This window comes from Amblyomma mixtum, chromosome 1 (genome assembly GCF_055824585.1).
Source record: "Amblyomma mixtum isolate Tamu chromosome 1, ASM5582458v1, whole genome shotgun sequence".
NCBI lineage: Eukaryota > Metazoa > Arthropoda > Arachnida > Ixodida > Ixodidae > Amblyomma > Amblyomma mixtum.
Genome location: NC_143012.1, coordinates 154756192 through 154780352, shown reverse-complemented (window position 1 = coordinate 154780352; position 24161 = coordinate 154756192). Strand labels below are relative to the sequence as shown.

The 24161-nt window shown below is 52.6% G+C and overlaps 22 non-coding genes and 7 pseudogenes across 22 annotated transcripts; all 29 read left to right on the top strand.

Moving 5' to 3' along the window:
- Positions 1-138: 138 nt before the first annotated feature.
- LOC149369402 (5S ribosomal RNA) lies at positions 139-257 on the top strand. The gene has a single exon (XR_016287618.1). It is a non-coding gene; the product is annotated as a 5S ribosomal RNA (ribosomal RNA).
- Positions 258-803: 546 nt separating this feature from the next.
- Positions 804-922, top strand: LOC149369401 (5S ribosomal RNA). Its single transcript, XR_016287617.1, has one exon. It is a non-coding gene; the product is annotated as a 5S ribosomal RNA (ribosomal RNA).
- Positions 923-1468: 546 nt separating this feature from the next.
- Positions 1469-1587, top strand: LOC149369400 (5S ribosomal RNA). The gene has a single exon (XR_016287616.1). It is a non-coding gene; the product is annotated as a 5S ribosomal RNA (ribosomal RNA).
- Positions 1588-2168: 581 nt separating this feature from the next.
- Positions 2169-2287, top strand: LOC149369399 (5S ribosomal RNA; annotated as a pseudogene).
- Positions 2288-2834: 547 nt separating this feature from the next.
- On the top strand, positions 2835-2953 carry LOC149369398 (5S ribosomal RNA). Its single transcript, XR_016287649.1, has one exon. It is a non-coding gene; the product is annotated as a 5S ribosomal RNA (ribosomal RNA).
- A 580-nt stretch (positions 2954-3533) lies between these two features.
- On the top strand, positions 3534-3652 carry LOC149369397 (5S ribosomal RNA; annotated as a pseudogene).
- A 548-nt stretch (positions 3653-4200) lies between these two features.
- Positions 4201-4319, top strand: LOC149369396 (5S ribosomal RNA). The gene has a single exon (XR_016287615.1). It is a non-coding gene; the product is annotated as a 5S ribosomal RNA (ribosomal RNA).
- A 548-nt stretch (positions 4320-4867) lies between these two features.
- LOC149369395 (5S ribosomal RNA) lies at positions 4868-4986 on the top strand. Its single transcript, XR_016287614.1, has one exon. It is a non-coding gene; the product is annotated as a 5S ribosomal RNA (ribosomal RNA).
- Positions 4987-5533: 547 nt separating this feature from the next.
- LOC149369394 (5S ribosomal RNA) lies at positions 5534-5652 on the top strand. Its single transcript, XR_016287750.1, has one exon. It is a non-coding gene; the product is annotated as a 5S ribosomal RNA (ribosomal RNA).
- A 547-nt stretch (positions 5653-6199) lies between these two features.
- On the top strand, positions 6200-6318 carry LOC149369393 (5S ribosomal RNA). The gene has a single exon (XR_016287612.1). It is a non-coding gene; the product is annotated as a 5S ribosomal RNA (ribosomal RNA).
- Positions 6319-6866: 548 nt separating this feature from the next.
- Positions 6867-6985, top strand: LOC149369392 (5S ribosomal RNA). Its single transcript, XR_016287611.1, has one exon. It is a non-coding gene; the product is annotated as a 5S ribosomal RNA (ribosomal RNA).
- Positions 6986-7532: 547 nt separating this feature from the next.
- LOC149369391 (5S ribosomal RNA) lies at positions 7533-7651 on the top strand. The gene has a single exon (XR_016287738.1). It is a non-coding gene; the product is annotated as a 5S ribosomal RNA (ribosomal RNA).
- Positions 7652-8198: 547 nt separating this feature from the next.
- Positions 8199-8317, top strand: LOC149369390 (5S ribosomal RNA). Its single transcript, XR_016287610.1, has one exon. It is a non-coding gene; the product is annotated as a 5S ribosomal RNA (ribosomal RNA).
- A 580-nt stretch (positions 8318-8897) lies between these two features.
- LOC149369389 (5S ribosomal RNA) lies at positions 8898-9016 on the top strand (annotated as a pseudogene).
- A 547-nt stretch (positions 9017-9563) lies between these two features.
- LOC149369388 (5S ribosomal RNA) lies at positions 9564-9682 on the top strand. Its single transcript, XR_016287609.1, has one exon. It is a non-coding gene; the product is annotated as a 5S ribosomal RNA (ribosomal RNA).
- Positions 9683-10228: 546 nt separating this feature from the next.
- LOC149369387 (5S ribosomal RNA) lies at positions 10229-10347 on the top strand. The gene has a single exon (XR_016287608.1). It is a non-coding gene; the product is annotated as a 5S ribosomal RNA (ribosomal RNA).
- A 545-nt stretch (positions 10348-10892) lies between these two features.
- Positions 10893-11011, top strand: LOC149369386 (5S ribosomal RNA). The gene has a single exon (XR_016287607.1). It is a non-coding gene; the product is annotated as a 5S ribosomal RNA (ribosomal RNA).
- Positions 11012-11558: 547 nt separating this feature from the next.
- Positions 11559-11677, top strand: LOC149369385 (5S ribosomal RNA). The gene has a single exon (XR_016287606.1). It is a non-coding gene; the product is annotated as a 5S ribosomal RNA (ribosomal RNA).
- Positions 11678-12256: 579 nt separating this feature from the next.
- LOC149369384 (5S ribosomal RNA) lies at positions 12257-12375 on the top strand (annotated as a pseudogene).
- Positions 12376-12924: 549 nt separating this feature from the next.
- On the top strand, positions 12925-13043 carry LOC149369383 (5S ribosomal RNA). Its single transcript, XR_016287605.1, has one exon. It is a non-coding gene; the product is annotated as a 5S ribosomal RNA (ribosomal RNA).
- Positions 13044-13588: 545 nt separating this feature from the next.
- Positions 13589-13707, top strand: LOC149369382 (5S ribosomal RNA). Its single transcript, XR_016287604.1, has one exon. It is a non-coding gene; the product is annotated as a 5S ribosomal RNA (ribosomal RNA).
- A 547-nt stretch (positions 13708-14254) lies between these two features.
- LOC149369381 (5S ribosomal RNA) lies at positions 14255-14373 on the top strand. Its single transcript, XR_016287603.1, has one exon. It is a non-coding gene; the product is annotated as a 5S ribosomal RNA (ribosomal RNA).
- Positions 14374-19737: 5364 nt separating this feature from the next.
- LOC149369380 (5S ribosomal RNA) lies at positions 19738-19856 on the top strand (annotated as a pseudogene).
- Positions 19857-20403: 547 nt separating this feature from the next.
- On the top strand, positions 20404-20522 carry LOC149369379 (5S ribosomal RNA). Its single transcript, XR_016287718.1, has one exon. It is a non-coding gene; the product is annotated as a 5S ribosomal RNA (ribosomal RNA).
- Positions 20523-21068: 546 nt separating this feature from the next.
- LOC149369378 (5S ribosomal RNA) lies at positions 21069-21187 on the top strand. Its single transcript, XR_016287601.1, has one exon. It is a non-coding gene; the product is annotated as a 5S ribosomal RNA (ribosomal RNA).
- A 546-nt stretch (positions 21188-21733) lies between these two features.
- On the top strand, positions 21734-21852 carry LOC149369377 (5S ribosomal RNA). Its single transcript, XR_016287600.1, has one exon. It is a non-coding gene; the product is annotated as a 5S ribosomal RNA (ribosomal RNA).
- Positions 21853-22433: 581 nt separating this feature from the next.
- On the top strand, positions 22434-22552 carry LOC149369376 (5S ribosomal RNA; annotated as a pseudogene).
- A 547-nt stretch (positions 22553-23099) lies between these two features.
- Positions 23100-23218, top strand: LOC149369375 (5S ribosomal RNA; annotated as a pseudogene).
- Positions 23219-23760: 542 nt separating this feature from the next.
- LOC149369374 (5S ribosomal RNA) lies at positions 23761-23879 on the top strand. The gene has a single exon (XR_016287599.1). It is a non-coding gene; the product is annotated as a 5S ribosomal RNA (ribosomal RNA).
- Positions 23880-24161: the final 282 nt, after the last annotated feature.

Genomic DNA, 24161 nt, shown 5'->3' with positions numbered 1-24161 from the left:
AGAACGGCTGAGAAAAGCGCAGGGCAGGTAACTGCACGCTTGGCGGCTGTTGCCACGAGCGAGGGAAGTATCCATGCGCAGTTTTGCATCCTCGAGGGCCAAACACAGTACATAAAGACTCGGAAAGCACTGTCTCTCGCCATCGGCCATACCATGTTGAATACGCCGGTTCTCGTCCGATCACCGAAGCTAAGCAGCATTGGGCTCGGTCAGTACTTGGGAGGGAGACCACCTGGGAACACCGAGTGCTGATGGCATTTCTTTTGCATTTTTATTCGCCCTTCACGTTTTTTTTTTTCTGTCATAGTTGCGCAGTGTCTCAGGCAACTATAGGAGGTGACGTTATTTTGTTATCGATAATACAATCTCATCGGCAACGTGTCCAACGTGTAGTACGTGCGGACGCGAAACTGTGGCAAAACTCGAAGCGAACCCGTGGCGTCTCGGCTGTCATTCTGACGTCTGCCGCGGCGGGTACACTGCAGATTAAACTCTAGCAAAGCCCCAAGATAGCTGGGAGGCCCAGTGTGCGCATAACACTGCGCAGAAGCGCACAATATGCGCCCACCGCACCATGCACCGCACCCACTGCCGGTCCATGTGTAAACAACACAGGCTCGCTCCCGCTGCTCTTTCCGTGCATGCCGCAGTGGTTTAGGTTCGCCAGAACGGCTGAGAAAAGCGCAGGGCAGGTAACTGCACGCTTGGCGGCTGTTGCCACGAGCGAGGGAAGTATCCATGCGCAGTTTTGCATCCTCGAGGGCCAAACACAGTACATAAAGACTCGGAAAGCACTGTCTCTCGCCATCGGCCATACCATGTTGAATACGCCGGTTCTCGTCCGATCACCGAAGCTAAGCAGCATTGGGCTCGGTCAGTACTTGGGAGGGAGACCACCTGGGAACACCGAGTGCTGATGGCATTTCTTTTGCATTTTTATTCGCCCTTCACGTTTTTTTTTTTCTGTCATAGTTGCGCAGTGTCTCAGGCAACTATAGGAGGTGACGTTATTTTGTTATCGATAATACAATCTCATCGGCAACGTGTCCAACGTGTAGTACGTGCGGACGCGAAACTGTGGCAAAACTCGAAGCGAACCCGTGGCGTCTCGGCTGTCATTCTGACGTCTGCCGCGGCGGGTACACTGCAGATTAAACTCTAGCAAAGCCCCAAGATAGCTGGGAGGCCCAGTGTGCGCATAACACTGCGCAGAAGCGCACAATATGCGCCCACCGCACCATGCACCGCACCCACTGCCGGTCCATGTGTAAACAACACAGGCTCGCTCCCGCTGCTCTTTCCGTGCATGCCGCAGTGGTTTAGGTTCGCCAGAACGGCTGAGAAAAGCGCAGGGCAGGTAACTGCACGCTTGGCGGCTGTTGCCACGAGCGAGGGAAGTATCCATGCGCAGTTTTGCATCCTCGAGGGCCAAACACAGTACATAAAGACTCGGAAAGCACTGTCTCTCGCCATCGGCCATACCATGTTGAATACGCCGGTTCTCGTCCGATCACCGAAGCTAAGCAGCATTGGGCTCGGTCAGTACTTGGGAGGGAGACCACCTGGGAACACCGAGTGCTGATGGCATTTCTTTTGCATTTTTATTCGCCCTTCACGTTTTTTTTTTTTTTCTGTCATAGTTGCGCAGTGTCTCAGGCAACTATAGGAGGTGACGTTATTTTGTTATCGATAATACAATCTCATCGGCAACGTGTCCAACGTGTAGTACGTGCGGACGCGAAACTGTGGCAAAACTCGAAGCGAACCCGTGGCGTCTCGGCTGTCATTCTGACGTCTGCCGCGGCGGGTACACTGCAGATTAAACTCTAGCAAAGCCCCAAGATAGCTGGGAGGCCCAGTGTGCGCATAACACTGCGCAGAAGCGCACAATATGCGCCCACCGCACCATGCACCGCACCCACTGCCGGTCCATGTGTAAACAACACAGGCTCGCTCCCGCTGCTCTTTCCGTGCATGCCGCAGTGGTTTAGGTTCGCCAGAACGGCTGAGAAAAGCGCAGGGCAGGTAACTGCACGCTTGGCGGCTGTTGCCACGAGCGAGGGAAGTATCCATGCGCAGTTTTGCATCCTCGAGGGCCAAACACAGTACATAAAGACTCGGAAAGCACTGTCTCTCGCCATCGGCCATACCATGTTGCAATAAAGACAAAAATCGGCCATACCATGTTGAATACGCCGGTTCTCGTCCGATCACCGAAGCTAAGCAGCATTGGGCTCGGTCAGTACTTGGGAGGGAGACCACCTGGGAACACCGAGTGCTGATGGCATTTCTTTTGCATTTTTATTCGCCCTTCACGTTTTTTTTTTTTCTGTCATAGTTGCGCAGTGTCTCAGGCAACTATAGGAGGTGACGTTATTTTGTTATCGATAATACAATCTCATCGGCAACGTGTCCAACGTGTAGTACGTGCGGACGCGAAACTGTGGCAAAACTCGAAGCGAACCCGTGGCGTCTCGGCTGTCATTCTGACGTCTGCCGCGGCGGGTACACTGCAGATTAAACTCTAGCAAAGCCCCAAGATAGCTGGGAGGCCCAGTGTGCGCATAACACTGCGCAGAAGCGCACAATATGCGCCCACCGCACCATGCACCGCACCCACTGCCGGTCCATGTGTAAACAACACAGGCTCGCTCCCGCTGCTCTTTCCGTGCATGCCGCAGTGGTTTAGGTTCGCCAGAACGGCTGAGAAAAGCGCAGGGCAGGTAACTGCACGCTTGGCGGCTGTTGCCACGAGCGAGGGAAGTATCCATGCGCAGTTTTGCATCCTCGAGGGCCAAACACAGTACATAAAGACTCGGAAAGCACTGTCTCTCGCCATCGGCCATACCATGTTGAATACGCCGGTTCTCGTCCGATCACCGAAGGTAAGCAGCATTGGGCTCGGTCAGTACTTGGGAGGGAGACCACCTGGGAACACCGAGTGCTGATGGCATTTCTTTTGCATTTTTATTCGCCCTTCACGTTTTTTTTTTTTTCTGTCATAGTTGCGCAGTGTCTCAGGCAACTATAGGAGGTGACGTTATTTTGTTATCGATAATACAATCTCATCGGCAACGTGTCCAACGTGTAGTACGTGCGGACGCGAAACTGTGGCAAAACTCGAAGCGAACCCGTGGCGTCTCGGCTGTCATTCTGACGTCTGCCGCGGCGGGTACACTGCAGATTAAACTCTAGCAAAGCCCCAAGATAGCTGGGAGGCCCAGTGTGCGCATAACACTGCGCAGAAGCGCACAATATGCGCCCACCGCACCATGCACCGCACCCACTGCCGGTCCATGTGTAAACAACACAGGCTCGCTCCCGCTGCTCTTTCCGTGCATGCCGCAGTGGTTTAGGTTCGCCAGAACGGCTGAGAAAAGCGCAGGGCAGGTAACTGCACGCTTGGCGGCTGTTGCCACGAGCGAGGGAAGTATCCATGCGCAGTTTTGCATCCTCGAGGGCCAAACACAGTACATAAAGACTCGGAAAGCACTGTCTCTCGCCATCGGCCATACCATGTTGCAATAAAGACAAAAATCGGCCATACCATGTTGAATACGCCGGTTCTCGTCCGATCACCGAAGCTAAGCAGCATTGGGCTCGGTCAGTACTTGGGAGGGAGACCACCTGGGAACACCGAGTGCTGATGGCATTTCTTTTGCATTTTTATTCGCCCTTCACGTTTTTTTTTTTTTCTGTCATAGTTGCGCAGTGTCTCAGGCAACTATAGGAGGTGACGTTATTTTGTTATCGATAATACAATCTCATCGGCAACGTGTCCAACGTGTAGTACGTGCGGACGCGAAACTGTGGCAAAACTCGAAGCGAACCCGTGGCGTCTCGGCTGTCATTCTGACGTCTGCCGCGGCGGGTACACTGCAGATTAAACTCTAGCAAAGCCCCAAGATAGCTGGGAGGCCCAGTGTGCGCATAACACTGCGCAGAAGCGCACAATATGCGCCCACCGCACCATGCACCGCACCCACTGCCGGTCCATGTGTAAACAACACAGGCTCGCTCCCGCTGCTCTTTCCGTGCATGCCGCAGTGGTTTAGGTTCGCCAGAACGGCTGAGAAAAGCGCAGGGCAGGTAACTGCACGCTTGGCGGCTGTTGCCACGAGCGAGGGAAGTATCCATGCGCAGTTTTGCATCCTCGAGGGCCAAACACAGTACATAAAGACTCGGAAAGCACTGTCTCTCGCCATCGGCCATACCATGTTGAATACGCCGGTTCTCGTCCGATCACCGAAGCTAAGCAGCATTGGGCTCGGTCAGTACTTGGGAGGGAGACCACCTGGGAACACCGAGTGCTGATGGCATTTCTTTTGCATTTTTATTCGCCCTTCACGTTTTTTTTTTTTTCTGTCATAGTTGCGCAGTGTCTCAGGCAACTATAGGAGGTGACGTTATTTTGTTATCGATAATACAATCTCATCGGCAACGTGTCCAACGTGTAGTACGTGCGGACGCGAAACTGTGGCAAAACTCGAAGCGAACCCGTGGCGTCTCGGCTGTCATTCTGACGTCTGCCGCGGCGGGTACACTGCAGATTAAACTCTAGCAAAGCCCCAAGATAGCTGGGAGGCCCAGTGTGCGCATAACACTGCGCAGAAGCGCACAATATGCGCCCACCGCACCATGCACCGCACCCACTGCCGGTCCATGTGTAAACAACACAGGCTCGCTCCCGCTGCTCTTTCCGTGCATGCCGCAGTGGTTTAGGTTCGCCAGAACGGCTGAGAAAAGCGCAGGGCAGGTAACTGCACGCTTGGCGGCTGTTGCCACGAGCGAGGGAAGTATCCATGCGCAGTTTTGCATCCTCGAGGGCCAAACACAGTACATAAAGACTCGGAAAGCACTGTCTCTCGCCATCGGCCATACCATGTTGAATACGCCGGTTCTCGTCCGATCACCGAAGCTAAGCAGCATTGGGCTCGGTCAGTACTTGGGAGGGAGACCACCTGGGAACACCGAGTGCTGATGGCATTTCTTTTGCATTTTTATTCGCCCTTCACGTTTTTTTTTTTTCTGTCATAGTTGCGCAGTGTCTCAGGCAACTATAGGAGGTGACGTTATTTTGTTATCGATAATACAATCTCATCGGCAACGTGTCCAACGTGTAGTACGTGCGGACGCGAAACTGTGGCAAAACTCGAAGCGAACCCGTGGCGTCTCGGCTGTCATTCTGACGTCTGCCGCGGCGGGTACACTGCAGATTAAACTCTAGCAAAGCCCCAAGATAGCTGGGAGGCCCAGTGTGCGCATAACACTGCGCAGAAGCGCACAATATGCGCCCACCGCACCATGCACCGCACCCACTGCCGGTCCATGTGTAAACAACACAGGCTCGCTCCCGCTGCTCTTTCCGTGCATGCCGCAGTGGTTTAGGTTCGCCAGAACGGCTGAGAAAAGCGGAGGGCAGGTAACTGCACGCTTGGCGGCTGTTGCCACGAGCGAGGGAAGTATCCATGCGCAGTTTTGCATCCTCGAGGGCCAAACACAGTACATAAAGACTCGGAAAGCACTGTCTCTCGCCATCGGCCATACCATGTTGAATGCGCCGGTTCTCGTCCGATCACCGAAGCTAAGCAGCATTGGGCTCGGTCAGTACTTGGGAGGGAGACCACCTGGGAACACCGAGTGCTGATGGCATTTCTTTTGCATTTTTATTCGCCCTTCACGTTTTTTTTTTTTCTGTCATAGTTGCGCAGTGTCTCAGGCAACTATAGGAGGTGACGTTATTTTGTTATCGATAATACAATCTCATCGGCAACGTGTCCAACGTGTAGTACGTGCGGACGCGAAACTGTGGCAAAACTCGAAGCGAACCCGTGGCGTCTCGGCTGTCATTCTGACGTCTGCCGCGGCGGGTACACTGCAGATTAAACTCTAGCAAAGCCCCAAGATAGCTGGGAGGCCCAGTGTGCGCATAACACTGCGCAGAAGCGCACAATATGCGCCCACCGCACCATGCACCGCACCCACTGCCGGTCCATGTGTAAACAACACAGGCTCGCTCCCGCTGCTCTTTCCGTGCATGCCGCAGTGGTTTAGGTTCGCCAGAACGGCTGAGAAAAGCGCAGGGCAGGTAACTGCACGCTTGGCGGCTGTTGCCACGAGCGAGGGAAGTATCCATGCGCAGTTTTGCATCCTCGAGGGCCAAACACAGTACATAAAGACTCGGAAAGCACTGTCTCTCGCCATCGGCCATACCATGTTGAATACGCCGGTTCTCGTCCGATCACCGAAGCTAAGCAGCATTGGGCTCGGTCAGTACTTGGGAGGGAGACCACCTGGGAACACCGAGTGCTGATGGCATTTCTTTTGCATTTTTATTCGCCCTTCACGTTTTTTTTTTTTTCTGTCATAGTTGCGCAGTGTCTCAGGCAACTATAGGAGGTGACGTTATTTTGTTATCGATAATACAATCTCATCGGCAACGTGTCCAACGTGTAGTACGTGCGGACGCGAAACTGTGGCAAAACTCGAAGCGAACCCGTGGCGTCTCGGCTGTCATTCTGACGTCTGCCGCGGCGGGTACACTGCAGATTAAACTCTAGCAAAGCCCCAAGATAGCTGGGAGGCCCAGTGTGCGCATAACACTGCGCAGAAGCGCACAATATGCGCCCACCGCACCATGCACCGCACCCACTGCCGGTCCATGTGTAAACAACACAGGCTCGCTCCCGCTGCTCTTTCCGTGCATGCCGCAGTGGTTTAGGTTCGCCAGAACGGCTGAGAAAAGCGCAGGGCAGGTAACTGCACGCTTGGCGGCTGTTGCCACGAGCGAGGGAAGTATCCATGCGCAGTTTTGCATCCTCGAGGGCCAAACACAGTACATAAAGACTCGGAAAGCACTGTCTCTCGCCATCGGCCATACCATGTTGAATACGCCGGTTCTCGTCCGATCACCGAAGCTAAGCAGCATTGGGCTCGGTCAGTACTTGGGAGGGAGACCACCTGGGAACACCGAGTGCTGATGGCATTTCTTTTGCATTTTTATTCGCCCTTCACGTTTTTTTTTTTTCTGTCATAGTTGCGCAGTGTCTCAGGCAACTATAGGAGGTGACGTTATTTTGTTATCGATAATACAATCTCATCGGCAACGTGTCCAACGTGTAGTACGTGCGGACGCGAAACTGTGGCAAAACTCGAAGCGAACCCGTGGCGTCTCGGCTGTCATTCTGACGTCTGCCGCGGCGGGTACACTGCAGATTAAACTCTAGCAAAGCCCCAAGATAGCTGGGAGGCCCAGTGTGCGCATAACACTGCGCAGAAGCGCACAATATGCGCCCACCGCACCATGCACCGCACCCACTGCCGGTCCATGTGTAAACAACACAGGCTCGCTCCCGCTGCTCTTTCCGTGCATGCCGCAGTGGTTTAGGTTCGCCAGAACGGCTGAGAAAAGCGGAGGGCAGGTAACTGCACGCTTGGCGGCTGTTGCCACGAGCGAGGGAAGTATCCATGCGCAGTTTTGCATCCTCGAGGGCCAAACACAGTACATAAAGACTCGGAAAGCACTGTCTCTCGCCATCGGCCATACCATGTTGAATGCGCCGGTTCTCGTCCGATCACCGAAGCTAAGCAGCATTGGGCTCGGTCAGTACTTGGGAGGGAGACCACCTGGGAACACCGAGTGCTGATGGCATTTCTTTTGCATTTTTATTCGCCCTTCACGTTTTTTTTTTTTCTGTCATAGTTGCGCAGTGTCTCAGGCAACTATAGGAGGTGACGTTATTTTGTTATCGATAATACAATCTCATCGGCAACGTGTCCAACGTGTAGTACGTGCGGACGCGAAACTGTGGCAAAACTCGAAGCGAACCCGTGGCGTCTCGGCTGTCATTCTGACGTCTGCCGCGGCGGGTACACTGCAGATTAAACTCTAGCAAAGCCCCAAGATAGCTGGGAGGCCCAGTGTGCGCATAACACTGCGCAGAAGCGCACAATATGCGCCCACCGCACCATGCACCGCACCCACTGCCGGTCCATGTGTAAACAACACAGGCTCGCTCCCGCTGCTCTTTCCGTGCATGCCGCAGTGGTTTAGGTTCGCCAGAACGGCTGAGAAAAGCGCAGGGCAGGTAACTGCACGCTTGGCGGCTGTTGCCACGAGCGAGGGAAGTATCCATGCGCAGTTTTGCATCCTCGAGGGCCAAACACAGTACATAAAGACTCGGAAAGCACTGTCTCTCGCCATCGGCCATACCATGTTGAATACGCCGGTTCTCGTCCGATCACCGAAGCTAAGCAGCATTGGGCTCGGTCAGTACTTGGGAGGGAGACCACCTGGGAACACCGAGTGCTGATGGCATTTCTTTTGCATTTTTATTCGCCCTTCACGTTTTTTTTTTTTTCTGTCATAGTTGCGCAGTGTCTCAGGCAACTATAGGAGGTGACGTTATTTTGTTATCGATAATACAATCTCATCGGCAACGTGTCCAACGTGTAGTACGTGCGGACGCGAAACTGTGGCAAAACTCGAAGCGAACCCGTGGCGTCTCGGCTGTCATTCTGACGTCTGCCGCGGCGGGTACACTGCAGATTAAACTCTAGCAAAGCCCCAAGATAGCTGGGAGGCCCAGTGTGCGCATAACACTGCGCAGAAGCGCACAATATGCGCCCACCGCACCATGCACCGCACCCACTGCCGGTCCATGTGTAAACAACACAGGCTCGCTCCCGCTGCTCTTTCCGTGCATGCCGCAGTGGTTTAGGTTCGCCAGAACGGCTGAGAAAAGCGCAGGGCAGGTAACTGCACGCTTGGCGGCTGTTGCCACGAGCGAGGGAAGTATCCATGCGCAGTTTTGCATCCTCGAGGGCCAAACACAGTACATAAAGACTCGGAAAGCACTGTCTCTCGCCATCGGCCATACCATGTTGCAATAAAGACAAAAATCGGCCATACCATGTTGAATACGCCGGTTCTCGTCCGATCACCGAAGCTAAGCAGCATTGGGCTCGGTCAGTACTTGGGAGGGAGACCACCTGGGAACACCGAGTGCTGATGGCATTTCTTTTGCATTTTTATTCGCCCTTCACGTTTTTTTTTTTTCTGTCATAGTTGCGCAGTGTCTCAGGCAACTATAGGAGGTGACGTTATTTTGTTATCGATAATAAAATCTCATCGGCAACGTGTCCAACGTGTAGTACGTGCGGACGCGAAACTGTGGCAAAACTCGAAGCGAACCCGTGGCGTCTCGGCTGTCATTCTGACGTCTGCCGCGGCGGGTACACTGCAGATTAAACTCTAGCAAAGCCCCAAGATAGCTGGGAGGCCCAGTGTGCGCATAACACTGCGCAGAAGCGCACAATATGCGCCCACCGCACCATGCACCGCACCCACTGCCGGTCCATGTGTAAACAACACAGGCTCGCTCCCGCTGCTCTTTCCGTGCATGCCGCAGTGGTTTAGGTTCGCCAGAACGGCTGAGAAAAGCGCAGGGCAGGTAACTGCACGCTTGGCGGCTGTTGCCACGAGCGAGGGAAGTATCCATGCGCAGTTTTGCATCCTCGAGGGCCAAACACAGTACATAAAGACTCGGAAAGCACTGTCTCTCGCCATCGGCCATACCATGTTGAATACGCCGGTTCTCGTCCGATCACCGAAGCTAAGCAGCATTGGGCTCGGTCAGTACTTGGGAGGGAGACCACCTGGGAACACCGAGTGCTGATGGCATTTCTTTTGCATTTTTATTCGCCCTTCACGTTTTTTTTTTTCTGTCATAGTTGCGCAGTGTCTCAGGCAACTATAGGAGGTGACGTTATTTTGTTATCGATAATACAATCTCATCGGCAACGTGTCCAACGTGTAGTACGTGCGGACGCGAAACTGTGGCAAAACTCGAAGCGAACCCGTGGCGTCTCGGCTGTCATTCTGACGTCTGCCGCGGCGGGTACACTGCAGATTAAACTCTAGCAAAGCCCCAAGATAGCTGGGAGGCCCAGTGTGCGCATAACACTGCGCAGAAGCGCACAATATGCGCCCACCGCACCATGCACCGCACCCACTGCCGGTCCATGTGTAAACAACACAGGCTCGCTCCCGCTGCTCTTTCCGTGCATGCCGCAGTGGTTTAGGTTCGCCAGAACGGCTGAGAAAAGCGCAGGGCAGGTAACTGCACGCTTGGCGGCTGTTGCCACGAGCGAGGGAAGTATCCATGCGCAGTTTTGCATCCTCGAGGGCCAAACACAGTACATAAAGACTCGGAAAGCACTGTCTCTCGCCATCGGCCATACCATGTTGAATACGCCGGTTCTCGTCCGATCACCGAAGCTAAGCAGCATTGGGCTCGGTCAGTACTTGGGAGGGAGACCACCTGGGAACACCGAGTGCTGATGGCATTTCTTTTGCATTTTTATTCGCCCTTCACGTTTTTTTTTTCTGTCATAGTTGCGCAGTGTCTCAGGCAACTATAGGAGGTGACGTTATTTTGTTATCGATAATACAATCTCATCGGCAACGTGTCCAACGTGTAGTACGTGCGGACGCGAAACTGTGGCAAAACTCGAAGCGAACCCGTGGCGTCTCGGCTGTCATTCTGACGTCTGCCGCGGCGGGTACACTGCAGATTAAACTCTAGCAAAGCCCCAAGATAGCTGGGAGGCCCAGTGTGCGCATAACACTGCGCAGAAGCGCACAATATGCGCCCACCGCACCATGCACCGCACCCACTGCCGGTCCATGTGTAAACAACACAGGCTCGCTCCCGCTGCTCTTTCCGTGCATGCCGCAGTGGTTTAGGTTCGCCAGAACGGCTGAGAAAAGCGCAGGGCAGGTAACTGCACGCTTGGCGGCTGTTGCCACGAGCGAGGGAAGTATCCATGCGCAGTTTTGCATCCTCGAGGGCCAAACACAGTACATAAAGACTCGGAAAGCACTGTCTCTCGCCATCGGCCATACCATGTTGAATACGCCGGTTCTCGTCCGATCACCGAAGCTAAGCAGCATTGGGCTCGGTCAGTACTTGGGAGGGAGACCACCTGGGAACACCGAGTGCTGATGGCATTTCTTTTGCATTTTTATTCGCCCTTCACGTTTTTTTTTTTTCTGTCATAGTTGCGCAGTGTCTCAGGCAACTATAGGAGGTGACGTTATTTTGTTATCGATAATACAATCTCATCGGCAACGTGTCCAACGTGTAGTACGTGCGGACGCGAAACTGTGGCAAAACTCGAAGCGAACCCGTGGCGTCTCGGCTGTCATTCTGACGTCTGCCGCGGCGGGTACACTGCAGATTAAACTCTAGCAAAGCCCCAAGATAGCTGGGAGGCCCAGTGTGCGCATAACACTGCGCAGAAGCGCACAATATGCGCCCACCGCACCATGCACCGCACCCACTGCCGGTCCATGTGTAAACAACACAGGCTCGCTCCCGCTGCTCTTTCCGTGCATGCCGCAGTGGTTTAGGTTCGCCAGAACGGCTGAGAAAAGCGCAGGGCAGGTAACTGCACGCTTGGCGGCTGTTGCCACGAGCGAGGGAAGTATCCATGCGCAGTTTTGCATCCTCGAGGGCCAAACACAGTACATAAAGACTCGGAAAGCACTGTCTCTCGCCATCGGCCATACCATGTTGAATACGCCGGTTCTCGTCCGATCACCGAAGCTAAGCAGCATTGGGCTCGGTCAGTACTTGGGAGGGAGACCACCTGGGAACACCGAGTGCTGATGGCATTTCTTTTGCATTTTTATTCGCCCTTCACGTTTTTTTTTTTTCTGTCATAGTTGCGCAGTGTCTCAGGCAACTATAGGAGGTGACGTTATTTTGTTATCGATAATACAATCTCATCGGCAACGTGTCCAACGTGTAGTACGTGCGGACGCGAAACTGTGGCAAAACTCGAAGCGAACCCGTGGCGTCTCGGCTGTCATTCTGACGTCTGCCGCGGCGGGTACACTGCAGATTAAACTCTAGCAAAGCCCCAAGATAGCTGGGAGGCCCAGTGTGCGCATAACACTGCGCAGAAGCGCACAATATGCGCCCACCGCACCATGCACCGCACCCACTGCCGGTCCATGTGTAAACAACACAGGCTCGCTCCCGCTGCTCTTTCCGTGCATGCCGCAGTGGTTTAGGTTCGCCAGAACGGCTGAGAAAAGCGCAGGGCAGGTAACTGCACGCTTGGCGGCTGTTGCCACGAGCGAGGGAAGTATCCATGCGCAGTTTTGCATCCTCGAGGGCCAAACACAGTACATAAAGACTCGGAAAGCACTGTCTCTCGCCATCGGCCATACCATGTTGCAATAAAGACAAAAATCGGCCATACCATGTTGAATACGCCGGTTCTCGTCCGATCACCGAAGCTAAGCAGCATTGGGCTCGGTCAGTACTTGGGAGGGAGACCACCTGGGACAACCGAGTGCTGATGGCATTTCTTTTGCATTTTTATTCGCCCTTCACGTTTTTTTTTTTTTTCTGTCATAGTTGCGCAGTGTCTCAGGCAACTATAGGAGGTGACGTTATTTTGTTATCGATAATACAATCTCATCGGCAACGTGTCCAACGTGTAGTACGTGCGGACGCGAAACTGTGGCAAAACTCGAAGCGAACCCGTGGCGTCTCGGCTGTCATTCTGACGTCTGCCGCGGCGGGTACACTGCAGATTAAACTCTAGCAAAGCCCCAAGATAGCTGGGAGGCCCAGTGTGCGCATAACACTGCGCAGAAGCGCACAATATGCGCCCACCGCACCATGCACCGCACCCACTGCCGGTCCATGTGTAAACAACACAGGCTCGCTCCCGCTGCTCTTTCCGTGCATGCCGCAGTGGTTTAGGTTCGCCAGAACGGCTGAGAAAAGCGCAGGGCAGGTAACTGCACGCTTGGCGGCTGTTGCCACGAGCGAGGGAAGTATCCATGCGCAGTTTTGCATCCTCGAGGGCCAAACACAGTACATAAAGACTCGGAAAGCACTGTCTCTCGCCATCGGCCATACCATGTTGAATACGCCGGTTCTCGTCCGATCACCGAAGCTAAGCAGCATTGGGCTCGGTCAGTACTTGGGAGGGAGACCACCTGGGAACACCGAGTGCTGATGGCATTTCTTTTGCATTTTTATTCGCCCTTCACGTTTTTTTTTTCTGTCATAGTTGCGCAGTGTCTCAGGCAACTATAGGAGGTGACGTTATTTTGTTATCGATAATACAATCTCATCGGCAACGTGTCCAACGTGTAGTACGTGCGGACGCGAAACTGTGGCAAAACTCGAAGCGAACCCGTGGCGTCTCGGCTGTCATTCTGACGTCTGCCGCGGCGGGTACACTGCAGATTAAACTCTAGCAAAGCCCCAAGATAGCTGGGAGGCCCAGTGTGCGCATAACACTGCGCAGAAGCGCACAATATGCGCCCACCGCACCATGCACCGCACCCACTGCCGGTCCATGTGTAAACAACACAGGCTCGCTCCCGCTGCTCTTTCCGTGCATGCCGCAGTGGTTTAGGTTCGCCAGAACGGCTGAGAAAAGCGCAGGGCAGGTAACTGCACGCTTGGCGGCTGTTGCCACGAGCGAGGGAAGTATCCATGCGCAGTTTTGCATCCTCGAGGGCCAAACACAGTACATAAAGACTCGGAAAGCACTGTCTCTCGCCATCGGCCATACCATGTTGAATACGCCGGTTCTCGTCCGATCACCGAAGCTAAGCAGCATTGGGCTCGGTCAGTACTTGGGAGGGAGACCACCTGGGAACACCGAGTGCTGATGGCATTTCTTTTGCATTTTTATTCGCCCTTCACGTTTTTTTTTTTTCTGTCATAGTTGCGCAGTGTCTCAGGCAACTATAGGAGGTGACGTTATTTTGTTATCGATAATACAATCTCATCGGCAACGTGTCCAACGTGTAGTACGTGCGGACGCGAAACTGTGGCAAAACTCGAAGCGAACCCGTGGCGTCTCGGCTGTCATTCTGACGTCTGCCGCGGCGGGTACACTGCAGATTAAACTCTAGCAAAGCCCCAAGATAGCTGGGAGGCCCAGTGTGCGCATAACACTGCGCAGAAGCGCACAATATGCGCCCACCGCACCATGCACCGCACCCACTGCCGGTCCATGTGTAAACAACACAGGCTCGCTCCCGCTGCTCTTTCCGTGCATGCCGCAGTGGTTTAGGTTCGCCAGAACGGCTGAGAAAAGCGCAGGGCAGGTAACTGCACGCTTGGCGGCTGTTGCCACGAGCGAGGGAAGTATCCATGCGCAGTTTTGCATCCTCGAGGGCCAAACACAGTACATAAAGACTCGGAAAGCACTGTCTCTCGCCATCGGCCATACCATGTTGAATACGCCGGTTCTCGTCCGATCACCGAAGCTAAGCAGCATTGGGCTCGGTCAGTACTTGGGAGGGAGACCACCTGGGAACACCGAGTGCTGATGGCATTTCTTTTGCATTTTTATTCGCCCTTCACGTTTTTTTTTTTTTCTGTCATAGTTGCGCAGTGTCTCAGGCAACTATAGGAGGTGACGTTATTTTGTTATCGATAATACAATCTCATCGGCAACGTGTCCAACGTGTAGTACGTGCGGACGCGAAACTGTGGCAAAACTCGAAGCGAACCCGTGGCGTCTCGGCTGTCATTCTGACGTCTGCCGCGGCGGGTACACTGCAGATTAAACTCTAGCAAAGCCCCAAGATAGCTGGGAGGCCCAGTGTGCGCATAACACTGCGCAGAAGCGCACAATATGCGCCCACCGCACCATGCACCGCACCCACTGCCGGTCCATGTGTAAACAACACAGGCTCGCTCCCGCTGCTCTTTCCGTGCATGCCGCAGTGGTTTAGGTTCGCCAGAACGGCTGAGAAAAGCGCAGGGCAGGTAACTGCACGCTTGGCGGCTGTTGCCACGAGCGAGGGAAGTATCCATGCGCAGTTTTGCATCCTCGAGGGCCAAACACAGTACATAAAGACTCGGAAAGCACTGTCTCTCGCCATCGGCCATACCATGTGAGATTCTGCTTCTGGCTGCCCTGCTAGACGGACGCAGAAATGGCTCGCTCCGGGCGAGGTGTCGCAACGGCCTTTGTTGGTCGGGATGAATCGGTGTCTGGACCACCTCCTGGTTATCGCTTTCTGCTACCGTCACTGCCGGCTGACGAAGGTATGCGTTTGTGTGTTTTCTTGCACGGTGATACCTCGAAGCGTCCGTATCGAATAGAGGACTTTCGTCAACCATTAGAAGATGCCGGCGTCCTTAGGGATGTCAGCGGCATTGGCGCTTACCAGATGAGCCACCTCTGGCTCGTGAGGTTCCGCACCCAGGAGGCGAAGGACACTGTACTTGCGGCCGGGGGCCTGAGTGTGAAAGGCGGTTACTGTGCCATTATTGATCCCTGTCGAAAGGAGATCAAGGTGAAGATTCACTGGGTGCCATTTCACATACCCAGTGAGACCCTACGGAAGGCCCTGAGCGAGTTTGGGGAAGTGATGGGAATTCAGCATGAGGAATGGAGTGTTCCAGGATTTGAATCGGCGGAGTCGACAACACGTGTCGCTCGAATGGTGCTTAAAGAGGGAGTCACGGCGGAGGAGCTACCGCATCTTTTCAAATTCTACGGGGGCTCCGTCCTTGTGGTTGTGCCCGGTAGGGCGCCTGTTTGTCTCCGATGTCGCAGACGCGGGCATATCCGCCGCGACTGCCAGACGCCCCGCTGCACTAAGTGCCGAGCCTTTGGTCATGTCCGTGAGGACTGCATACGTACGTACGCCAATGTGCTAGGGGCGGCCTCAGAGGACTGTGATGATAAAGAGGATATCATGGACGTTGAGGAAGCTGAAACGGCGGCCCCTGATGACCGTCCAAAGAAGAGTGCGTCTGGGGAACAGGGAAGCGTCTCCAACGGAAACATGGAAACTTCGAGCAAGACGCCGAACGAACAACGAGCTTTGAGCAACGCGACTGAAACGCCGCCGATGAGTGACCAGGCGTCTGCCATGAACGCCGAAGCGGAGCCAGTCGAGGATGAAAGGGCATCACATGACACCTTCGGTCCGGCTAAGCGTGCCAAGACGGTGTTGCCGTCCCCTTCACAACCTTCCACCGAGGTCAGGTCGCAACGCCTTGAGCGCCAGTGGCTCAGACCCACCGGGGCCAAGATGAAGTATGTGCCTGAGTGTCGTTCATCGTCCGCGTCTCCCGTGCGCAGCGCAAGGAGCGCTGATTAATCGCCCCTTCTCGGAGGGTAAGGCGTACGCCTGGTAAGGGACTTGTACCTTTTTGTGCTCAGGATTTTCAGAATGGCTTGTCTTCCGTCAAATTTAAAATGCGGCACGTTAAACGTGCGTGGACTAGCAGCTAGACGTAAACAATGTCAGCTAAGGCGCCTGCTCTATGAGAAAGACCTGGACATTCTTGCAGTACAAGAAACAAAGGTAGAGAGTGCGAGCGCGACAGACGCTATGGTTGCGCAGTTCACGCCGCGATATAACGTGCGTGCTAGTCATGCAGTGGGGACATCAGCGGGCTGTGTTCTGTTAATTAAGAACAGTCTTAATATCGAGGAACAAGCAGTGGTGTATTGCACGAGGGGAAGGTTTGTGCTCTGTGATCTGTTGTACGGGGAGGAATATTTGAGAGTTATCTGTGTGTATGCTCCTACGAAACCCCGTGAACGACTTTTGTTTTTCCAGGAACTATGTGCGTATCTGGAATGCAATAGACTTGTCATTCTTTTAGGGGATTTCAATTGTGTTCTCAGTGCAGATGACCGATCAGGCTCAACAGTCACCGAAAGCGAAAGTGCTGTTTTCTTGAAAGAAAACATTGAAAAGTATTCACTTCAAGACGTAGCCCAGTTTGCAAAGGGCGGAATGAGGCGTCATTATACACATTTTCAAGGGCGTAGTCATGCTAGGCTAGATAGAGCTTACGTTTCCCTTGACCTGGCGGCAATTTGCGATAACTACATCGTCGAACCGGTTACGTTTAGCGATCACTGTTGTGTCATATTCACCATGGGCAGGAATGTGACACCTCAAGCGAAATTCAGCTGGGACTTGTGGAAACTGAATGCAAAGTTACTAAAGGACGATTCGTTTGTTTTAGAAACAAAGAACGTGTTAGAAGAAGTTCGGTTGAATTATGGAAAAAGTTGGGCAGAAAAGTGGAGGAATTCAAAATTGATGTCAAAATGAGGGCTATTGAAAGGTCCGTAGAAATCAAGCACGCTGAGAAAGCGAGACAGAACAACCTAAAACAGATGTTGAAAGAATTAATTACAGAGGAAAATAGAGCTCCGGGACTATACAGTGACCTTATCAGCGAAGTTAAAGCAAAGCTTGAGGTTATCGATGCGACATTGTTTCAGGGAGCTGCAATTCGTGCACGAGCAGATCGCTTGCTGGCAGATGATATGCCCAGTAGGCGAAATTTGACGACAGAAAAAAGATACGCTAGAAGAAAAGATATTGTAGAAATTGAAAACAAAGGCATTCTGACAGACAATCCCAAGGCGATAAGGGAGGCTTTCAGTGAGCATTACCGTGATTTGTTCGCTTCCAAATCGGCAGATGTACAGGCCTTTCAGGATGAATTTTTAAGTCTATTACCCCGACTGACCAGTGAAGACACTGACATCCTGTCTGCCGACTTATCAACAGCGGAATTGGAATGCGCTATTGATGAGCTTCACTTGGGGAAATCGCCAGGTACTGACGGGATAACAGCAGAATTTTATAAGGCGTTCAAACGTGAAACTGCTCTCATTTTGCAACGCGTTTATGAAGAGTCATATAGAACTGGTATTTTACCACCGTCGTTTACTCGTGCACATACAGTACTTATACCGAAAACTGACAATCCTGCTCAGCTTAAGCAAGTTACAGGTTATCGGCCGATAACGCTTACTAATGTTGATTATAAAATTTTTATGAAAGTATTAGCCAAACGTTTACAATCAGTTATGGACATCTTGGTTGGCCCCCACCAGACATGTGGAATTCAAGGGCGGACCATCTTCACGAATGTTCATGTCACTCGGAGCATACTGGAATGCTGTGACGCTGACTTTAGGCGAGTCGCAATGTTGCAAATTGATTTAGAGAAGGCATTTGACCGTGTATGTCATGACATTCTTTTTAAAATCCTTGAACATGTCTGTGTTGGAGAAGTTATTTTAAAAGGGGTTAAAATGGCCTATAGCAACTGTACCACGAATCTGGTTGTTAACCGAGAGCTCACAGACAGAATTGCCGTTAGAGCATCCGTGCGGCAAGGCTGCCCAATGTCACCGCTACTTTTCACTCTGTACCTGGAGCCACTTTGCCGAAATGTAATAAATAACAGCCGTATTCGTGGTTTCGAACTGGAAGCATGTGAAATTAAAATATTGGCTTATGCCGATGATGTGGCAGTTTTCTGTAGTGACCACAGCAGCATAGAACATGCGATGTCGGTTGTTCGTAGATTTTGTGATGTAACCAATAGCGTTGTTAACCTGGACAAGTGTGCGGGCCTTTGGCATGGGAATTGGGCATCAGCGCCTTTGTTTCATGCAAGTGTAAAATGGTCACATGTTCCTTCCAAATACCTAGGTGTACCTCTTGACAAGTATCGAGATAACGATGACTTTTGGAAGGAGAAAATTCAAGAACTCTCCACGCGTGCACAGAAATGGTCGGGGAAGGAACTGTCTGTATTCACGCGCGCAAACATATGCAATGTATATCTGGTTTCAAAAGTGTGCTATTTGTTGCAGGTCCTTTCATGCTCTCGACTTAGCATTCAAAAGTTTCATCGTCTCTTCGCAGTTTTTGTTTGGCAGTCCTCATGGGAGAGGACTAAACGTGATAATTTATTTCTGCGTTTGAGAAAAGGGGGTCTTTCCTTGCCACACTTGTACCTGAGGCAGGTGGTGTCAAGATTTCTGTTTCTTCGAGATCAACGCGACCCTTTCCTGCGGACATTTATTCAAGTGAGGCTTTCTTCGGCTTTGCCAAACTATGTTATTTCCAGTGTGGACGGGATGAGATACAGTGCAAGTAGGTTTTTGAAAGAAGTGGTCTTTGCTTTCCGGTTTCTGAATGCGCGCTTCAGTTTGGAATATCTGTCTAATGTCACGCGTAAGAAATTGTTAAAAGATTTGCTCGACTCTGTCTTCCCGGAGCCAATCTATCGATCTATGTATAGTGGAGGCCAAGCAGGAAATGTTTTAAAAAGAGTACGAAAAATGTTGGTGCCAGCGGGTGTGAAGACGTTCTTCTTCAAGTTACACACTGGGACGTTGCTGGTTAAAACATGGATGGAGGAAAAGGGATTGTTTCTACCATGGGGTGCTGACTGCTTGTTGTGTCGCAAACCAGAGTCAATAGAACACGTTTTTATTGATTGCTGGGATGCGCTGCTCTTTTGGGACGTGCTCCAGCGTACAATAAAGAAAGACTTACCCCTAACGCCGTATGGGATACGATTCCTGGACATAGAGCCGGATCTTTATAAATATGATGTAATTTTCCTGCTTGGCCTGCACAGTATTTGGCGAAGCAGGATGGCTGTACGACACTGTGATGAAGATGCGCGTTCTGTCCGCGATTACTTCAAAGAAAACATATTTAAGCTACGTGAAGTGTACAAGGAGCTATGTTTTGGAGATGAAGTTATCGAGTTGATGGGAGAGTTGTGTTCCCTGAGACAGTTTTGATTTTCTCACGCGAGTGAAACACATGCCCGTTCTTGTTGTTTGAGTGTGCAGCGCAGAACATCTGTTTATGATCTGTTGTAATCTGTCAAAACAGGCAATAAAGACAAAAAAATCGGCCATACCATGTTGAATACGCCGGTTCTCGTCCGATCACCGAAGCTAAGCAGCATTGGGCTCGGTCAGTACTTGGGAGGGAGACCACCTGGGAACACCGAGTGCTGATGGCATTTCTTTTGCATTTTTATTCGCCCTTCACGTTTTTTTTTTTTCTGTCATAGTTGCGCAGTGTCTCAGGCAACTATAGGAGGTGACGTTATTTTGTTATCGATAATACAATCTCATCGGCAACGTGTCCAACGTGTAGTACGTGCGGACGCGAAACTGTGGCAAAACTCGAAGCGAACCCGTGGCGTCTCGGCTGTCATTCTGACGTCTGCCGCGGCGGGTACACTGCAGATTAAACTCTAGCAAAGCCCCAAGATAGCTGGGAGGCCCAGTGTGCGCATAACACTGCGCAGAAGCGCACAATATGCGCCCACCGCACCATGCACCGCACCCACTGCCGGTCCATGTGTAAACAACACAGGCTCGCTCCCGCTGCTCTTTCCGTGCATGCCGCAGTGGTTTAGGTTCGCCAGAACGGCTGAGAAAAGCGCAGGGCAGGTAACTGCACGCTTGGCGGCTGTTGCCACGAGCGAGGGAAGTATCCATGCGCAGTTTTGCATCCTCGAGGGCCAAACACAGTACATAAAGACTCGGAAAGCACTGTCTCTCGCCATCGGCCATACCATGTTGAATACGCCGGTTCTCGTCCGATCACCGAAGCTGAGCAGCATTGGGCTCGGTCAGTACTTGGGAGGGAGACCACCTGGGAACACCGAGTGCTGATGGCATTTCTTTTGCATTTTTATTCGCCCTTCACGTTTTTTTTTTTCTGTCATAGTTGCGCAGTGTCTCAGGCAACTATAGGAGGTGACGTTATTTTGTTATCGATAATACAATCTCATCGGCAACGTGTCCAACGTGTAGTACGTGCGGACGCGAAACTGTGGCAAAACTCGAAGCGAACCCGTGGCGTCTCGGCTGTCATTCTGACGTCTGCCGCGGCGGGTACACTGCAGATTAAACTCTAGCAAAGCCCCAAGATAGCTGGGAGGCCCAGTGTGCGCATAACACTGCGCAGAAGCGCACAATATGCGCCCACCGCACCATGCACCGCACCCACTGCCGGTCCATGTGTAAACAACACAGGCTCGCTCCCGCTGCTCTTTCCGTGCATGCCGCAGTGGTTTAGGTTCGCCAGAACGGCTGAGAAAAGCGCAGGGCAGGTAACTGCACGCTTGGCGGCTGTTGCCACGAGCGAGGGAAGTATCCATGCGCAGTTTTGCATCCTCGAGGGCCAAACACAGTACATAAAGACTCGGAAAGCACTGTCTCTCGCCATCGGCCATACCATGTTGAATACGCCGGTTCTCGTCCGATCACCGAAGCTAAGCAGCATTGGGCTCGGTCAGTACTTGGGAGGGAGACCACCTGGGAACACCGAGTGCTGATGGCATTTCTTTTGCATTTTTATTCGCCCTTCACGTTTTTTTTTTTCTGTCAAAGTTGCGCAGTGTCTCAGGCAACTATAGGAGGTGACGTTATTTTGTTATCGATAATACAATCTCATCGGCAACGTGTCCAACGTGTAGTACGTGCGGACGCGAAACTGTGGCAAAACTCGAAGCGAACCCGTGGCGTCTCGGCTGTCATTCTGACGTCTGCCGCGGCGGGTACACTGCAGATTAAACTCTAGCAAAGCCCCAAGATAGCTGGGAGGCCCAGTGTGCGCATAACACTGCGCAGAAGCGCACAATATGCGCCCACCGCACCATGCACCGCACCCACTGCCGGTCCATGTGTAAACAACACAGGCTCGCTCCCGCTGCTCTTTCCGTGCATGCCGCAGTGGTTTAGGTTCGCCAGAACGGCTGAGAAAAGCGCAGGGCAGGTAACTGCACGCTTGGCGGCTGTTGCCACGAGCGAGGGAAGTATCCATGCGCAGTTTTGCATCCTCGAGGGCCAAACACAGTACATAAAGACTCGGAAAGCACTGTCTCTCGCCATCGGCCATACCATGTTGAATACGCCGGTTCTCGTCCGATCACCGAAGCTAAGCAGCATTGGGCTCGGTCAGTACTTGGGAGGGAGACCACCTGGGAACACCGAGTGCTGATGGCATTTCTTTTGCATTTTTATTCGCCCTTCACGTTTTTTTTTTTTTTCTGTCATAGTTGCGCAGTGTCTCAGGCAACTATAGGAGGTGACGTTATTTTGTTATCGATAATACAATCTCATCGGCAACGTGTCCAACGTGTAGTACGTGCGGACGCGAAACTGTGGTAAAACTCGAAGCGAACCCGTGGCGTCTCGGCTGTCATTCTGACGTCTGCCGCGGCGGGTACACTGCAGATTAAACTCTAGCAAAGCCCCAAGATAGCTGGGAGGCCCAGTGTGCGCATAACACTGCGCAGAAGCGCACAATATGCGCCCACCGCACCATGCACCGCACCCACTGCCGGTCCATGTGTAAACAACACAGGCTCGCTCCCGCTGCTCTTTCCGTGCATGCCGCAGTGGTTTAGGTTCGCCAGAACGGCTGAGAAAAGCGCAGGGCAGGTAACTGCACGCTTGGCGGCTGTTGCCACGAGCGAGGGAAGTATCCATGCGCAGTTTTGCATCCACGAGGGCCAAACACAGTACATAAAGACTCGGAAAGCACTGTCTCTCGCCATCGGCCATACCATGTTGCAATAAAGACAAAAATCGGCCATACCATGTTGAATACGCCGGTTCTCGTCCGATCACCGAAGCTAAGCAGCATTGGGCTCGGTCAGTACTTGGGAGGGAGACCACCTGGGAACACCGAGTGCTGATGGCATTTCTTTTGCATTTTTATTCGCCCTTCACGTTTTTTTTTTTTCTGTCATAGTTGCGCAGTGTCTCAGGCAACTATAGGAGGTGACGTTATTTTGTTATCGATAATACAATCTCATCGGCAACGTGTCCAACGTGTAGTACGTGCGGACGCGAAACTGTGGCAAAACTCGAAGCGAACCCGTGGCGTCTCGGCTGTCATTCTGACGTCTGCCGCGGCGGGTACACTGCAGATTAAACTCTAGCAAAGCCCCAAGATAGCTGGGAGGCCCAGTGTGCGCATAACACTGCGCAGAAGCGCACAATATGCGCCCACCGCACCATGCACCGCACCCACTGCCGGTCCATGTGTAAACAACACAGGCTCGCTCCCGCTGCTCTTTCCGTGCATGCCGCAGTGGTTTAGGTTCGCCAGAACGGCTGAGAAAAGCGCAGGGCAGGTAACTGCACGCTTGGCGGCTGTTGCCACGAGCGAGGGAAGTATCCATGCGCAGTTTTGCATCCTCGAGGGCCAAACACAGTACATAAAGACTCGGAAAGCACTCTCTCTCTTCATCGGCCATACTATGTTGAATACGCCGGTTCTCGTCCGATCACCGAAGCTAAGCAGCATTGGGCTCGGTCAGTACTTGGGAGGGAGACCACCTGGGAACACCGAGTGCTGATGGCATTTCTTTTGCATTTTTATTCGCCCTTCACGTTTTTTTTTTCTGTCATAGTTGCGCAGTGTCTCAGGCAACTATAGGAGGTGACGTTATTTTGTTATCGATAATACAATCTCATCGGCAACGTGTCCAACGTGTAGTACGTGCGGACGCGAAACTGTGGCAAAACTCGAAGCGAACCCGTGGCGTCTCGGCTGTCATTCTGACGTCTGCCGCGGCGGGTACACTGCAGATTAAACTCTAGCAAAGCCCCAAGATAGCTGGGAGGCCCAGTGTGCGCATAACACTGCGCAGAAGCGCACAATATGCGCCCACCGCACCATGCACCGCACCCACTGCCGGTCCATGTGTAAACACAGGCTCGCTCCCGCTGCTCTTTCCGTGCATGCCGCAGTGGTTTAGGTTCGCCAGAACGGCTGAGAAAAGCGCAGGGCAGGTAACTGCACGCTTGGCGGCTGTTGCCACGAGCGAGGGAAGTATCCATGCGCAGTTTTGCATCCTCGAGGGCCAAACACAGTACATAAAGACTCGGAAAGCACTGTCTCTCGCCATCGGCCATACCATGTTGAATACGCCGGTTCTCGTCCGATCACCGAAGCTAAGCAGCATTGGGCTCGGTCAGTACTTGGGAGGGAGACCACCTGGGAACACCGAGTGCTGATGGCATTTCTTTTGCATTTTTATTCGCCCTTCACGTTTTTTTTTTTTCTGTCATAGTTGCGCAGTGTCTCAGGCAACTATAGGAGGTGACGTTATTTTGTTATCGATAATACAATCTCATCGGCAACGTGTCCAACGTGTAGTACGTGCGGACGCGAAACTGTGGCAAAACTCGAAGCGAACCCGTGGCGTCTCGGCTGTCATTCTGACGTCTGCCGCGGCGGGTACACTGCAGATTAAACTCTAGCAAAGCCCCAAGATAGCTGGGAGGCCCAGTGTGCGCATAAC